This window comes from Rhea pennata, chromosome 2, assembly GCF_028389875.1.
Source record: "Rhea pennata isolate bPtePen1 chromosome 2, bPtePen1.pri, whole genome shotgun sequence".
In the NCBI taxonomy this organism is placed as follows: Eukaryota; Metazoa; Chordata; class Aves; order Rheiformes; family Rheidae; genus Rhea; species Rhea pennata.
Genome location: NC_084664.1, coordinates 35,937,104 through 35,952,808, shown reverse-complemented (window position 1 = coordinate 35,952,808; position 15,705 = coordinate 35,937,104).

Here is a 15,705-nt window from a genome sequence, read left to right as displayed (position 1 = left end):
TTGGCTAGTTCTACTTTTCCTTGTGCCATCTTTGGCACTTACTAGACTCATGGTGAGATGTTTGAAGGAGAGAAACACTGTGACTTTGTTTAGATTTCTGGCAAGTTTTGCCCTCTGAACTAACTCACCGTGTGGCTGGCTGAATGTCAATATTGGCACAGCAACAGGACTACCTACCCCTCAGCCAGCATCATTTCATCCTGATTCTCAGGGAATGCCACCAGCAAAGTCTTCTGTTGATTTAGGTTGCCCAGAATGGCTCACTGTGAAGGTAGATAAGTGCTAGTGCCTGCCGTGGGGGCTGAAAAGTTGAGGTGGTAGGGACTGGAAATGCTTCTTTGGCATCTTTTGAATAGATAGTTCAGCTACAGCAATAATCTGATTCAGGGTTTAAGTGCAATTTTTCTTAATCTTAGCAAAAGCTGAGTTACTTTCTTGCATTGGTGAATCCTTATTCTAACTATGGAGTTTGTCATAATATTAAAAGAGTACCTATATGAAACACTTTGTTACCTATTTCTGAATGTTAGTTACAGGGGGCTATTTACAAGTGACTTTTTAATTAAAGTCTTAAAAGATTGATATAATATGCCAGAATAAAACAATGACACAACAGTTTTCTAAACTAAGGAGCAGTTTAGCAATCCTGTTGGCTGGAAACTAAAGGCAGAAAGAGGCTTGTCTATGCTTAGTTTAAGTATGAGGGGGAGGGAAAAAAAAAGGTGTATTCAAGTAATCTTAAAATCACTAGACTCTATGAAGTTTTAAGTGGAAACAATGTTTATGTGGTGCATTATTGTGCTTCATCTTTCTCTTGCATTTCTTGTTTAATGCTTGGAATTTTAGTCCATTTGCTTTTGCGTAGAAGGTTTTACATTGGCAGAAGTGGTACAATCCATTTGAAGAACAGGTAGATCAGTGATAAGTTCTTACAGCATTTGGATACACTTGTACATATATTTAGAATGAATAACTGTTAGAATTAAATGACCATTTTATAAAATGCTCAGTCCTGAAATTGGAAGGATTATTTGTAGCAGTTTCCTCATTTATATAATAATTTTTGTGGAACTAAGCTGAGATTTCAGTGTATTGTCTTCAGTAACTTTTATAGCCTTCATTCCCTGAGAAAGGGAGCAGTTCTTTGTGCTTTGTTGTGAATAAATTTAAAGAAACCATTTAATCAAATTACCAATACTTCTATGCCTAGGACAGTCATACTGTCTCATTAAACACAGCTAGTTAAGCGGGAACATACTTTTATCTAAAAACTAAATAAAAATATGAAAACAACTTGAGAAAGTGTATGCTTAGAACTTTAGTCATATACAGAGGTTTTGCAACAAAGTGAAAATACCCTAAGTAATAAAATACAGGGAAAACTTTGCTTTGTGCTGATACACAGTAAGTTTAAGTTCACAAGTGAATTTAGAAAAACCCTTCTGTTTGTCTAGGTTGTTACATGTCTTAGTTCTAGGCTTAGCATGTAGAACACTAGATAACAGTCACTTTTAAACATACTGTGTTTCCAAATGATTAAAGTGGTTACATGATTAGTTTTTAAGCTTAAATAGTTATTTCTGCATTGTAACTTTTTTTGATGGAAAATTTAGAGTCTTCAAACTGTAAAGATGTCTGATACATCAGACACAATGACTAGAAAGGGAACAACTTTGGCCACCAAGAAGCAGTATTAGTGTAACTATTGCACAAGCACAAGTTGTGATTCCAACCTCATCTTCCTTTCAGTACCACATTGGGAGCCAGGATACATAAGTCTCTGAGTAACATCTCCAACTCAGTAATTTGTGACCTGAAACTTACAGACTGAATTTTCTTAAGCAAACTCAGTCCAATAATATATGGAATGCAGCATCATGAGGTAAGGCATAAGATAACCCTACAAGATGCTTCAGCATCTTCAGGCTTTCCAGATCTATCCTAAGGGAAAGTACTGTCAGGAAATTCCTAGCAGTACATGCAGATTTATCACAGCTGTGGTCAGGAGCTTACGTAGGTCTTTATTTGCTTTAAAAGAGGAAAAAAATCTAGAGTAAGTATAGAGTAGAGCAAAGGGTCAGCTCTGTGTAGGGCCTGGTCCCGCAAATCTGTAGACTGAGAAACCGTGGGCTGTTTGAGCCTCTCTTGCATGGCTTCATTTTTGCTCAGATTCTCAGCACTACGGTATCTAACTCATCTTTTAGTGTTTTGGATTGTGGATCCAAGGTTGCAAAGAAGAGAGATTCATTTACAATACTCAGCAGTTGTAAACTGATCCTCTCTATTTCATGTCTGAAACCTTACAACTCATAGAGATGAACAGGACCTGAAGGATAGCTGAAGGTAACTGATGTTTATACCCTGTACAATGATATCCTTTAATAATTTGCAATAGCTCTGCTGCCGTTCATAGTTTCTGTGGAAACAGGCATGTAACTCTCACAGCAATTCATGCAGGAAACAAGGATCACGAAATACTTCTTATTAAAACAGTTTTTTCCCTTTATCCTGGCAACCCAGATCTTTATATATGAATACTGTTTATTATCTAATCTCACAACAAACACAATTCCTTCATCAGGGTGAATTCAATTAGTTAATAGCTACCTTGTATGCGCTGCTGGGATATTTTGATATGATCTGGGCTGTAGTAAAATGGCTACAGAGTGGCGAACTTTCTCGGCAGCTACTATCTGCTGGTGGAGTGTCACAATCTAATGTGCTTTCCTAGTGCTTCTGTTTATCTTCTCTAGATGCCAGTTGTTTCCTCCTCCTTCAGCTTACCAGAGTCAGTGCAGGGTCAGGGGGAGAGGAACAAAATCTTAAGAGCAAAAAGATTATCTGTTTAATGCTGAAATATCACAGATGCAACACCCCACAGTTACTTTACAGTTGACGTGATCCTGGCTGAAGACCCTGTCTTTCATGAGGAACTGCCAATTTTTATTTCTATGTTGCAGCTTTAGCAATATTGTGTAGTAGATATTTGGAAGCTAGGGGAAATTGGTTTAATTCCAGAAAAATGATTTTTTTTAATATACCATCACAGAAGTCTTCAGTAGGACTAAATGATTTGTATAATTCCACAGTGAATGAACACCTCTAACAGTTTTTCTTCAAAACAATTGATTCTTTTCAGAAGAAGATTAATTGCAGGTAATAAAACTTCCCATTAACAGAGCAGTGGGACTTCCATTGGCTGCTGCCCTGGCTGGGTACAGGGCTGCTGTTCTGAACCGCCCCCATCTCTCTGGGGCTTCCTTTTACCCATGCCATATGGTGATAGCAAGCTGAATGCTCTCTTCTCCTGGGTTGAAAGCTCAAAAAACAGGGAAAACTTTTTAACCTATATTTAACATTTTAAGGTCTTTCTTCCTTGCAAATTGGCCAGCCTCTTTTCTGCTCCATGGACTGCATCTGGATAGTCAGGAACATCCTCAAATTAATGCAGGTAAAAGTGTTACTTGCCAAGCTGAGGACAAGCTTCAAGCTAGTGCTAAGGTATCCTTCATATGTTTACAATAAATAGTAATAATTGAATAGGCTGATCCAGAATCTACTTGAGCGGTGACGGCAGCTCGAACAACCACAACAGGCTCCTGGCTGCTGCAGCCCTCCCAGCAGCATCTCTGTGCACCTGCGGTTAACAACTGGAGTAGATACCGACATAGCTAAGAATACTCCCTGAAGAGGAAGGTTCGTGTTGGCATGAAGTCACCTGATGTGCGGGGAATGTAGAAGGGCTGTATTCAGGTCCTAGCTCAGCCTACATGTGTAATCATGGGCAGAATATTTAATCTCAGTTTTCCAGATACGAAGATGACCTTTCTTCTATCCTTTTATTTTGTCTATTCCAGCTTTGGAGAATAACTTATGTGAAATCAAAAGTAAGCTGATAAAGCCTATACTACATTTGATAGATGCAGAAAGTATAAAGGTGGCCACATCTGCATAGGGATATTTTTAAGGATTGGTTTATCTGGACCCAAGCAGATGTTGCAAGAATTCATTTGCCTTCAAAGAATGTGATTCTGGAACCAACCAAAATACTTAAAAGATTCTTTTCCATGTGGATAGGAAGTAGCTGATGAAGGAAATGCAACTTGTTTCAGCCAGGGGAAGAGGCTGAGGCCCCGCTTCCCAGCCCACGCTTATTCCATCCTACCACTGCCCTCCCCTGGGCTGGCAGGAAGAGTCCTGTGTGGCTGAGTACTGACACGGCAGCCACAAGCTGTGTGCTGTGGAGCAACTCTCTTATTGAAACAGTACAGAACACATGTTAATATTTTAATATTTTGTTAAACTTATGGATATTATCATATCTTTTATCTTACCACACAGTCCAGCACTCAAAAGCAAGAGAAATCTGGGACCTTTGCTACAGAATTCAGGGTCATGTGAGATGCTAGTTATTTCTTAGGTTGACTCAAAAACAGTTACAGGGTCCAGTCCAAATACTGAATATACAGTCTGTAGGCTGTTAATAAATTTGCTGTTGGGGAGCAGGTCTCTGTGCAGCTAACCTTTGTGATAACCTACCACCCTCCTACCACTGATGCCCCCAGACAAGGTTAGGAGCTTCTGGCCAAAAGCTGTGAGGATGCCTGATCTTTGTTTGAAAAGGCTGGTGGAGTGCAGAAAAGATGATTGTGTTTAAGGCTGTGTTTACTGAGATAAATGAGGTGGTTCTGGTAAGGAGCTCTGACCACTGCACTGGCAGTTGCCCTCCTCAGCCTCTGGAAGATGAAGGCACAGGCAGTGCTGGCCCTCCTACAAGCTTTCTTCTGTGTTTGACCCTAACTTCTCTATCTATCAGCTATCAGTACCTTCAACGTGGCTATTTTTTTCAGTGTGAGAAAGAGGGTGATATCCAGATACTGATGTATTGCACCAGTGTGGAAGAGCCCATCAAGCCTCCAGATGCGGCTCTCAGTGGCCGTGCCCATGGCAGTGCGCACCGCTGGGCTGCGGGAGCCTCCCACTGGACCAGTTCCCCACGGATGCCGCTAGCGCTTCTGGGCTGCGCCCACGTGAAACACCAAATGTTTTTTTTGACGTTTACCATATGCACCTCCAGATGAACAAGGGACAAACACAGTGTCGCCAGCTGTCTGCATGTGTATTTAGGTCTCTCTAGAAGCAGGAAAGTGCGTTGTAATTTTGGCCAGAGGAGAAGAGGAAAAGAGTGCCCGTGCATACTTTTTTTGTATCTTGCCCAACCTGGTTGTATCATAACTTCAAACTGGAAGCACTTTGGATGACCTCATTTATCAGAGTTCCCAAACTAGGGAAAGGAAGAGTATTGCCTGGCTGGGGGTGATCATGTGGCTACTTATGGAAAAAGAAATCTTTATCACCTGCTGGAACAGCATAGCAAGGGATGAAAAGGCTACCAACTTGCTTTTTATTCGTCTTTTCTCTTAAGCTACTGCGAGTCTTGTTTGACTGAGAACATTATTAATCAATTTAAATAATTAACAGAGGCAAGTAACAAGGAAGTTGCCAGACCTGTGAAGGACATGCCTATTTTTTAAACAAACTTATTACAGTGGACAGATCCCTGCTTAATTATTTCCTTTTTCAGCTTCTTCAAAATATTTTTCCTCTGTGGACATTGTACAGTTCTCCTTATTATGGTCCTCACTGTAGCCACCTAATACTCCCTTTTTTGGGATGTTAATAAGCTGTGCCTAAAATGGGAAGGTGTGTATAGCATTTCTAGTGCACAGAAGGAGTAAGTGAGGAGGAGTAATGAGAATTAAGTAGGTAATAGGCAGGGATATAAAGGGTGGGGGGAAGTGTGGAAGAACCAGCTAAATGAAGAATTAACTGAAGTTTGCTGCTGTGAACTGGGCAAGTCAAAACTTATCTAAAAGCAAAAGCCTGTTCTCTAACCATGTGCTTATCCCTCTGCAAGGGAGCCTGAGTCTGAACCCTGCGTGAGCACAAAAGCTGATGGGTTTGGGCTAACCTGCCCCATGATATGGGGATTCTTGTACAGAAATGTACCTTCGTGGGGGGAGAACATTAACATTAGCCATGGCACTTAGCTGGAAAAGAAAGCCAAAAATGAATTTGAGAGGAAAGATTTTTTTCTAATGAGATGGGCACCAAAGAGATCTGGAAAAGTTGCCTCGGGCATTGGCATGGAGAAAACTCCTGCAATAAGGTTACTAGGAGGAGAGGTAGCTTAATGTCAGACGAACAGGACCATGCCCTGCCCTTAGCGATGTGTGTTGCTCCAGCACTGACCTTACATATTTCTCTCTGCTCCAGTGTGACTTGAGCAGAACAGCAGCTCCCGTCACCCAGCCCTTGAGCAGAAGCCAGCTGACAGTCTGGAGTGACCGGGACTATGGTCCTTTCAGACAGTGAGACTGAGTGGGAGAGCATGGCTGTGATTTGAGTTGCTGCCTTGTGCTTCACATGTCATCAGGGAAAAGATTACAGCTTGTGCCTGTCTGAGCAAGAACAAACTCTGTCCCAGCCTAAATTCAGTCTCGTTGTTCTTTTAAAAGGCATTTTGGGCCTCTTCTTGCCCTAAACAACTGGAGATACCTGGCTTTTAAAGAAGCGTTAATGGTGACTTCCTTTCTCCTGGAATATGCACAGTTTCTGTGCATCCTTGCAAACACTCTCAGTCTGCTGAAATAGAGGTGCTGCAGAGAGAAGGAAGAGGAGGAAGGGAGCAGGAATTTTTTTCCCACCACTCTCTTCACAGAAACATTTGCAGTTTCTTCTTGCCCTCTGGAAGGGCTAACTGGGAAGCATAGCAAAATGGAGTGCAGTATTTATTTATGTTCTTATTTTTAAACAAAACAGGTGAGACTCAGTCTTCCTGAGCAGAGATGCCTTTCTTCAGAGAGAATGCAGCAACTGCGTGGCAGTGTTTCACACCAGGTCCACCTTTCCCAGGGTGAACATGTTTACAGCCTCATCTCCCCTCTGGCTTCCCTCCCCCACCCCCAAAAAGCACTGAACAGTATTTTTACGCACAGCATTTCTAAGGTAAACTGTGTAGGTGTATCTCTCTTTAGAAAAGCAGTCCAAGTCACAAAACACACTCTCTTTGAGACAGTTTCTTCTTTCCTCTATCCAAACTGCCTGTGTTACCTTGAGGATGAGGGCTAGGTTATCAGAGGGGAAGCAGAGCAGATCTGATGGCTTCCTGGCTCAGCTTTTTCTTGCACGTAGCAGTGATTTAAGACGCTGTTTTGATTTGTGGCTTCTGCACCTCACTTAGCCACTAATGTGTTATGTGATGTTAGGCAAAACTATTGAAACTCTGAGCATTTAAGATATCCCCTGTGTAAGGTATGTATTTTTTCATGAGTAAAGACCGTTTCCTATGTTAAATCTTCTGGCAGAAGGATGGGGAAGCAGGAGGTTTCTCCACAGTAGTGGAGCAGTGCCAGCAGCATGCAGGGGTCCATCTCGACCCCCACAAGCTGAGAACATACTTCTACCTGCTGGTGACGAGAGCACAGGAGTTCCTCTTCAGTAACATCACAGCAACATTTGCACACTTTGTATATGAACAGTGTGCTTCCAGTGATGTACTGGGATGGCTTGTGAACACAAAGTTATGCAGGTGTCTGAGAGACCAGCCAGATTATCCATATCTCAGGAAAGGCTATAGAAACCCACTCTAGGTTCCAGAAAAGCTGCTGTTCCTTGCTCCCTTTGGGGGTTAGTCTGGGAAAATTTCCCTGCAACATCTGCTTTCTTACGCCTCCTCCCCATGTCCTGTAAAACCTGCAGAAGCAGCAGCAGCTAATGGGAAGTGTTTCTGAAAAAACTGCAGTAACCTGCGCCTCCTGCCTTGCCAGGCTGCCTGTTTGCCTGGGACAGATGAAGGACTGCAACCCTCGAGCACCGTTGTGTGGCAGCGATCCCTGTCTGGTGCAGGAGGAGTGCTCAGCCTCTGCTACGTGCCAGGTAGCTCCTCCTGGTCACTGGGTAAGGGCTGTGATCAACTCCCCAGGCTTAAGCAACCCCAGTCTGCATATTGAGAGAAGATCTGTGTTCAGTGTAGCACGAGCTTGCGAACAACTTCCAGGTGTAGTTCCAAGATTAACTTGGGCTAAAAGTACCAAAATGATGGCTGTCTCTGGCAAAGGCTGTGTCCCAAAGATGAAATCCAGTCCCTTTATCCTTTGATGGAAAAAATAATTCCTGGCAGCCGCTGCTTCTATGAAAACATCCAGTAGCAGCACATCACACTGGGAAGCTTAGCCAAAAAAAAGGAAGAGGGCTGTCATCTCTGCCAGCTCCTGTGGTTGAACCATCAGCAGCTGTCAGTGAACCCACCTACCCTGCCAGTACAGCTGGAACTCGTACAGGGAGGTATCAGCATCTGAGAGAGATGCAACCTTCTCTGCTAGTGCCCAGCTGACCCAATGGAGCAACAGGAAGGAAGTCCACACTGATATCTATCCAAATGGCCACAGACACCCTTTGGGGCTTGTGGAAACAAAAACCTCAACTTTTCCCACCTCCTGAAACCATCTGCTGTTGTCTTCTCCTGTTTTCTACTATCAGCACATTTAATTCCACCAAAACTACATGACTGCTGTCTCACTGCCTGTTGCTGAAAGCATGTCAAAAGCAACTGAAGGGATCAGGGTGACTGTTTGACCCCTGCTTGAGAAGCAGCACAGGTCAGGTCGGGATAGAGTCCACGCTGAATAACCACCCCAGGGGAGAAGTAGCACCGAAGTTCTGAAGGCTCCAATCACCACCAAGGTCATTTTGTCCCAGTCTTCTCTCTAGTGTCTTCCGTATAAGAGAGACAATTCTCTATGGCGATAGCTGGCTACAGTGATAATTTTATGAGTTGGCTTCTTAAATATCAGGACAATTGTTCATTAAGGGATACTGCCAGCTTACTTTCTAGATGATGATATCTATGCAAAAGTTTTCCATAGCCTTTTACTAATCATGAGGAATGTGAGTGCAAATCTAAAGAGCTATCCAAGAATTTCCAGAATTTCACCACATGCAATAGATCTGACTTAATTAGGGAAGGCTTCACTTTGATCTCCTTCACTTACTATGAGAATATTCTTCCTCTATAGTAAGAGAGAGTGTGATCCAGATCAGCACAGCTTTTATGCTCAAAATTTATAGCTCATCTTTGATAAAGATGGAAAAGAAAAAGTGACACTGAGAATAGCTAGAATTAGAAAAATAGGATTTGTAGGTCCTCTGGGTGTGTAGCAAAAGCTGATCATTATTTGTGAGCATCAGTGAGTGCAAGAACAGAGAAAGCACCATGGTGAACAAAGAAAGGTGTAAGGAAGGACTTTCTCTTCACTTTGCTAAACAGTACTGGAGCATTGGTATGGAGAAGGGAAATCAAGCTGCAAGACTGAAGGTAGCAGTGAAAATTGAAAGTTTAGAAGTAGCTTTAGAAGTTATTGAAGAAGCAGAGAGGGGAAAAGAAAGGAAAGTTATGCCAGGGACAGAGGGAACAGAAGACCCTGGGGGCAACAGTTTAGGGGAGAGGAAGCTCCTGGACACACACAACAGTGACCACACTGCAGTGGGATCAGCCAGTTGCAGAAACCTGAAGACTGTGTCCTGAAGGAGGATAGGGCTGAGAACATGAAGGTACCGAGACCTTATGCTTGGCCAAGAGGTCAGCTCTAACAGTGGATGACACTATCCACACTTTTCTGCTTCACATTGCAAGGTCCACAGCTAGTCCTAAGGATTTCTCTACCTGCCAAATGTTCTCAGCATCCCTTTGTCTCTCTGCAGGACTGCAAACCAGATCACCTCCTCCTCGCCTCCTGCCATACCAGAGTTTCTAATTACAGAAAGTTGCTATGTGGTGAATCCATTTGTATGGTATTTTACTGAGTACAAACTATTAACATTTGAATGATTAACCATGGAATTGTAAAAGTCCAAAACAGAGGAGAGATTTGCTGGGAAGATAAGGTCATACGTTTCAGTCACAATTAAAGTATTAACTGTATTAAATAAAGGAACAAAACTTAAATTTTAGAGGGAGCTACAGAAATAATCTTAATTTCCCCCTTGCATCCAGTACATTGTTTGCCTTCAGGAGTCAGAAGGCTCTTTAGTTCCTAAGTGAACAATATGGATTTTTGCTTCTGCCCTCCTCCTTTTTTTCTTTTCCTTAGGCTGCCGTGAACTCACTCTTCCTGTCAGACATCAGTTACTGCAAACCCACAAAGATCTCGTCTGCTTTTAACTTCCTCCTCCCAGCTCGGGGTCTGCACTGCTTCTTATCCAGCTTAATGTTGAGTTCTTGCCAAAAAACAGATCTGCTCTGGCTGGAGCCTGCCCGAATCTGAGAGCGCCGTGACCCCGTCTATGGTATCGGCAGCAGCTCCCCGAACCCTCAGCTGTTCCCCAGCACCTCTGGCGAGAAGCTGCTGCCACTTGAGTCCTGCTCACACAAGGCTGCATTTGATCAGCCCAGAAAAGAAAAAAAAAGAGAGTTGTGAAATATCCAAGAACTGCTTTTTGAAAATCCAACCCCCAAGGGGGCTGTTCAAGCAGTTTGTATTCAAGCAGTCTCCCACCAGTGCTGTGGCAGTACTTGTTGCTGCATCTTCTCCACCCACTCCAGAAGCCTCCCTGAACCCACACATTTCCCCTGAAAGAGCAATAAGTTGGTAACAAAATATGACTTTCTCCAAACCTGTTAGGAAAGGTAAGTGGGAGTTCTGGGACGAGGAGACCTACAGAAGCTCCAGAACAACTTTTCTTCCACAGTTCATAGCCTGAGGTGTAGTCAGATTGGTGTTGATGGCGACTGGTGCTGCACTGGCTGCTCTGAGGAAAAGCATCGATGCTGAGGGGCAGCTAGGAGGAACTGCCCTGCACAGGGCTCCCCCAAAGCGAACCATTCAGAGAAATCCTGATAAAAGATTTTGCTTCTGGCCCAGGTCGGGAGGACACTAGGCTAAAGTCTCTCCACGTGACATTGGTACCAAGGCACAGCACAAGTGACAGAAACCCCCGGAAGAGGAGGAGCGGAGGGATGCAGGCACAAAATGCTGCTCAGAGGGGAGGAAAGGGAAGGGAGACAGGTAGAGAGAAAGAGGAACAGGAGTAACAACTGGAAAGGGAAAACTGGGCAGGAGCTTGCTGTCAATAGTCAAAAGGGGAAGCAGAATGGAAAGAAAAAAACAGATGAAACAGGAAAGACATGATGAGCAGTTGAGTGAAGGAGAGTAGAGACTGGGTGTGAAAATAAGCAGCGCTTGAAGTTCGTCAGGCTTTTTCTGCCTAAATACACCTCAAATACACATCTGACTTCACAAGTTGTCTAGACCGAGCAGCAAGGATACAACCATCCTGGAAATGCGAAGTCTGAAGATAGCAAGGAGGAGAGTACCGCAAAGCATGGGAAAACGCTGACCAGGTGTGCAGTGACTGCGACACTACCTTGATGTGTTGAATCCTTGATGTCTTGTTTGTGAGGACCTGCTCTCACATGGTGATTTAGCTGTTGCTACCCCTTGACTTTTGCTGGAGGAAAAGGAACCATCCTGAAATTTGTTGCCTCGGACCTCGTTCTTTCTAAGAGCAGATTTACCTGTAACCCTTGGGAAGGACATTGTGTTTTACCTGTGCAGGGACGCAAAGGACACTTTCTGGAGAACCACACGCGTCCACACTCTTCCCCCGGCCCTGGCTGTCCTCTCTTCAAGTCGGCAGCCAAAGAAAATAGGGAAAACCAGCACCCCTGCTGGGGACGCAGGTCTGAATAGATGTGAGCTAAATAATGTCCCCATTTAAATATGTATAGCGCCAGCTGTGAACGTAAAGCATACTCTTTCGAAAAGGTTTTGGGGCGGTTTGGCTTTTCCTTTGCGCTGAGGTTAGGGCTTCTTCTCGAGGCCACTGAGAAGGAAAACACTGGTGTCTTCCCTTCTGCTGCTTTGAAAGGAGGATTTCTGGGTTTGGTCTTTTTTTTTTTTTTTTTTTTTTAACACTTGGGCTCTCGTGGCTACCGCCGGCGTGCATCGTCCAGGCGGAAGCGCGTGGTCCCTGCAGCGGCGGCCGCGCTCGCCCGCGCCCTGCCCGCGCGGGGCCCCGCGGGGCGCGGGGGCCGCCCTCCCGCCGTGGGGCGGGCCGGGTGGGCCGCCGGCCGCCGCGGGGGGATGGGAGGGCGGCGGGCGGCCGCGGAAGGAGGGGGGCCCCCTGCTCACGGCGCCGGGCCCGCGGCAGAGGGGGGGAAATCCTCCTCCTCCGCCGCCGCCGGGGCGGGGGGCGTTTTTCGGTTTGCGGGGGGAGGAGGGGGGCGACGTCCGCAGCTTCGCCTCGGCGCTGGGGAGAGCGCGGCCCGCGGGGCGCCTGCCCCGGAGCGGGGCCGGGGGGCAGCCCCACGGCGCGCGGCGGAGGCGGGCCTGCCCCGGCCGCCCCACGCGTGCCCGGCCTGCGGCCGAGCTTGGGCCGCCGTCCGGGCCCGGGAGTCGGCCCGCCGAGCACAGCACACCGCGCCGCGACGCTCGCCCGAGGCGAAGGGCGCGTGATGCTCTCGAGGGCTCTGAGGAGCCCCGCGGCCTCGGCAGCCCCCCGCTTCCCGCCGCTCGCGCCCGCCCCGGGGCAGCGCGACGGGCCTGAGCGTTAAGCGTCCGGCGTTTCGGCTGTGGCTCCGGCTCTGCTGCGCCCAGGCGTCACCGCGACGGAAAGATGTCTTTCCTGTCGAACTTCCTGGAGCGAGCGGCCGCAGCGCCGCCGGGGCACGTTGCTCGGCTAGTCGCTGGCTGCGAGCGCCGCGCTTCGAGGCAAAAGGAGAGGTAGAGGAGCGTCGTCTGTTAATTTTAGACGCTTCCCCGCCCGCTCCTTCGCCCTGCTGCGGAAGCGTCGCGGGGAATGCCCAGCTTTCTTAACAGGATGTAGACTAACGCGGTTCGCTCCAAGCAGCTTTCTGTGAAAGGGTCCGGCTGCAAGGGAAGGGTGCGCACGCAAAACCTGCCTCCACCGCGGCCCTTAAATCATCTCTTGGGTTGGACATGTCTGTGGAACCTGTTTTATGGGCTTGTAAATGTCTTTAAATCTGTTGGGTTTTAACAGTTGGTGCACATTTCTATCCAGGCTTCATTCGGTGGCTTCCACAGTAAAACTAGAATATAGCAATTTCACATCTTAAAAATAAAATGGTGCATCTGAAGCCCTCTACTGCTCACGGCAAGAGCATAGATTTGAGTCTACTGGTGCAGGATTGTTTTTTGTTTTGTTTTGTTTTTTTTTAAAAACCTACATTATCCTGAGACTACGGCTAATTTGCCCCACTCCAGAGGACAGATCTCCGTGGCGCCACGCAGGTGACTTGGGACGTGCCACGGGAAAGGGAGCGTTTCGTCACGCCGCTGGTCGGCTGCAGCCGCCAGCATTTCTCCTTTCTGTCCCCACTGGAGCTTGGTGGCTCCAGTCAAACACAGCCCCACCAAGGCTACCAAGGACGCTTCTTACTACGTTACTCAGCTGAATTTTTCTGCAAATCATTGACCTTCTTCAAAAAAGAAATTCCCAGCAAAGGAAGCCGTACTTTATGTTTATAGACAAGTCCTTCACGTTGTTAGGGGAGAACATTGGCCACAGCTAAAAGGGGTTTAAGATTTTGCGTTAAAATATTCTTTGTTTTCTCTGTTTAACTTAGTTACACATAGATCCAAGTTTAAAACAGCAACTAAACATAAAGCAGGTTCTCACTCTAAGGCAAAGAAAGGTTTTCATCTGTCACTTGATTAGTCAGTGATGATGACTGCTAATACAGTCAGAAACACACCACGTTGCCACATCTAAAACCTTATATACTTAAGGGATCGTACAAGCAGAAAAGAGCTACTGAAAAGAATGGATTCCCTGAAAATATCAGGTGCAGTATTTCAATATTTAACTGCAAGAAATGCCTCATCTCTCAGAACAAAACAAACTTTTGTTTTATTCTGTTGCCATTATTTCTTGATTTCATAATTGTTGGATTATTTCTTGATTTCAGATGTAGCGGTTCTAGTTTTAAGAACGTTTGTAACCTGAAGGTGTACAAAAAGTGTCAGTAGAGATATAATCTGTAAAGTTGATTTTAAGATTACAAAATTAAAAAAAAAGACAACAGAAAATATCTTAGTAAAAATTGTTAGTAAATTAACACATTAGCCAGAATAAACTAATAGAGGGGAAAAAAACCTAGAAGTATAAAATATAATGCAAATCCAAAAGAAAATATTGGTTTTATTACTTCAGAAATTCAACAGTTAGGAAAATAAACTCAGGTATTTGTAAAGTTTCTTACATTTTGTATATGGGTTTTACATGTATGATTTTTATAACCAGAAATAGTCACTTGATAACCAGCTCCCAAAGGTGTTCAGTACTTTCCACTGTCTGACCTACGACTTCAGAACTGCAAAGCAAGTGCTGGCTTGCTTTGCCTCTTCATCTTGCTCCACAGAAGTTTTAAGATGAGACTCTGCACGCATAGATACAACGCTCTACAGAATAGCTTTGCACCTAGATGTCCAATACATAACAAACAAACAAAAAAGAAAAGAAAAAACCCAACATTTTGTACAAGGATAAAATTAATCAGTTGCAACTTTATTTTCAGCAGATGGAAACAGTACGCACCTGCACGATAGGGTTCTTGTGGGAATTTCAGATATAAAAACCTATCTTTTTCACTCCTTTTTTCACTCATAATTTATAGAGAAAACAAAACCCTCCCTTAGGCTACAGTTTGCCATGAGTTTTTTTACATGCTCAAATCAGTTTTTAAGCTGTCTGAAAGTGTATATGGGGCAAAGTGCATTTTTCTTATTGGAAAAGAAAGGCTTGTTCCCTCTTTCCTAATTATTAAGACAACTGAACTTTGAAACTTGACGTTTAACTGGTCCTCACTGGAAATACACCCATGAACAACTTAGAAGCTAGTTTGGAACCTCTGGAAGTTACTTACGGGTAACAAGTAAAAAACCATAAATTAGGCTGACAATATCGGCATCCAGGAAGCGAACTGGGTTTGTTCCGTTTCTTCAAAAGCGGGCTTTTTAAAATCCCCATTCGCAGCTCATGCGCGTGAGCTTTTAGCTAGGCCAACAACTGTTTTGCTAAGAAGCTGAGTAGGCACCTGTTGGCCTTTGACTTAGAAGAGCCAGGAAACATTTTTCTCTTCTTACTTCCACTGCTTCACTCCCTCTACCCACACTTCTCTCTTTCTCAAAGTAAACAACTACAACTTGGTGAAAAGATAGTCAGATAAAAACTAGCACTATTTAAGCTAGTTCTAGCTGCCTAAAGCTAAAGGCAGCATGAGGATTGCACAACTAAAGTGACAAAATTAGGATGTCAAAATGTTATATTCAACTAAGTAATTAGACTATATTGCTGATATGAAACATTTTCAGTTATTCTTATTGTCTTAAAAATATAGGTTGAATTATTTGACTTTTTTTTTTTAACTTTAAGAGAGTACTGTATTTTTACTGTCTTACCAGTACTGTAGGAAATTTAACCAAAATTTCCTGAATTTCATGGTTTAATTAAGCAGCTTTAACACTGAATTCAATTAGATTGCTTTTCATCTATGTTTCATTAGCATCAAAACAGATATTTGAACTTTTTTTGTTTTGAGAAAAAAAAAGATCTTATTTTGACTAGAACCACGCTTTAGTTCAAAATTAGGATTTCAGTATTATTAGTATTAGAAACCCATACAAA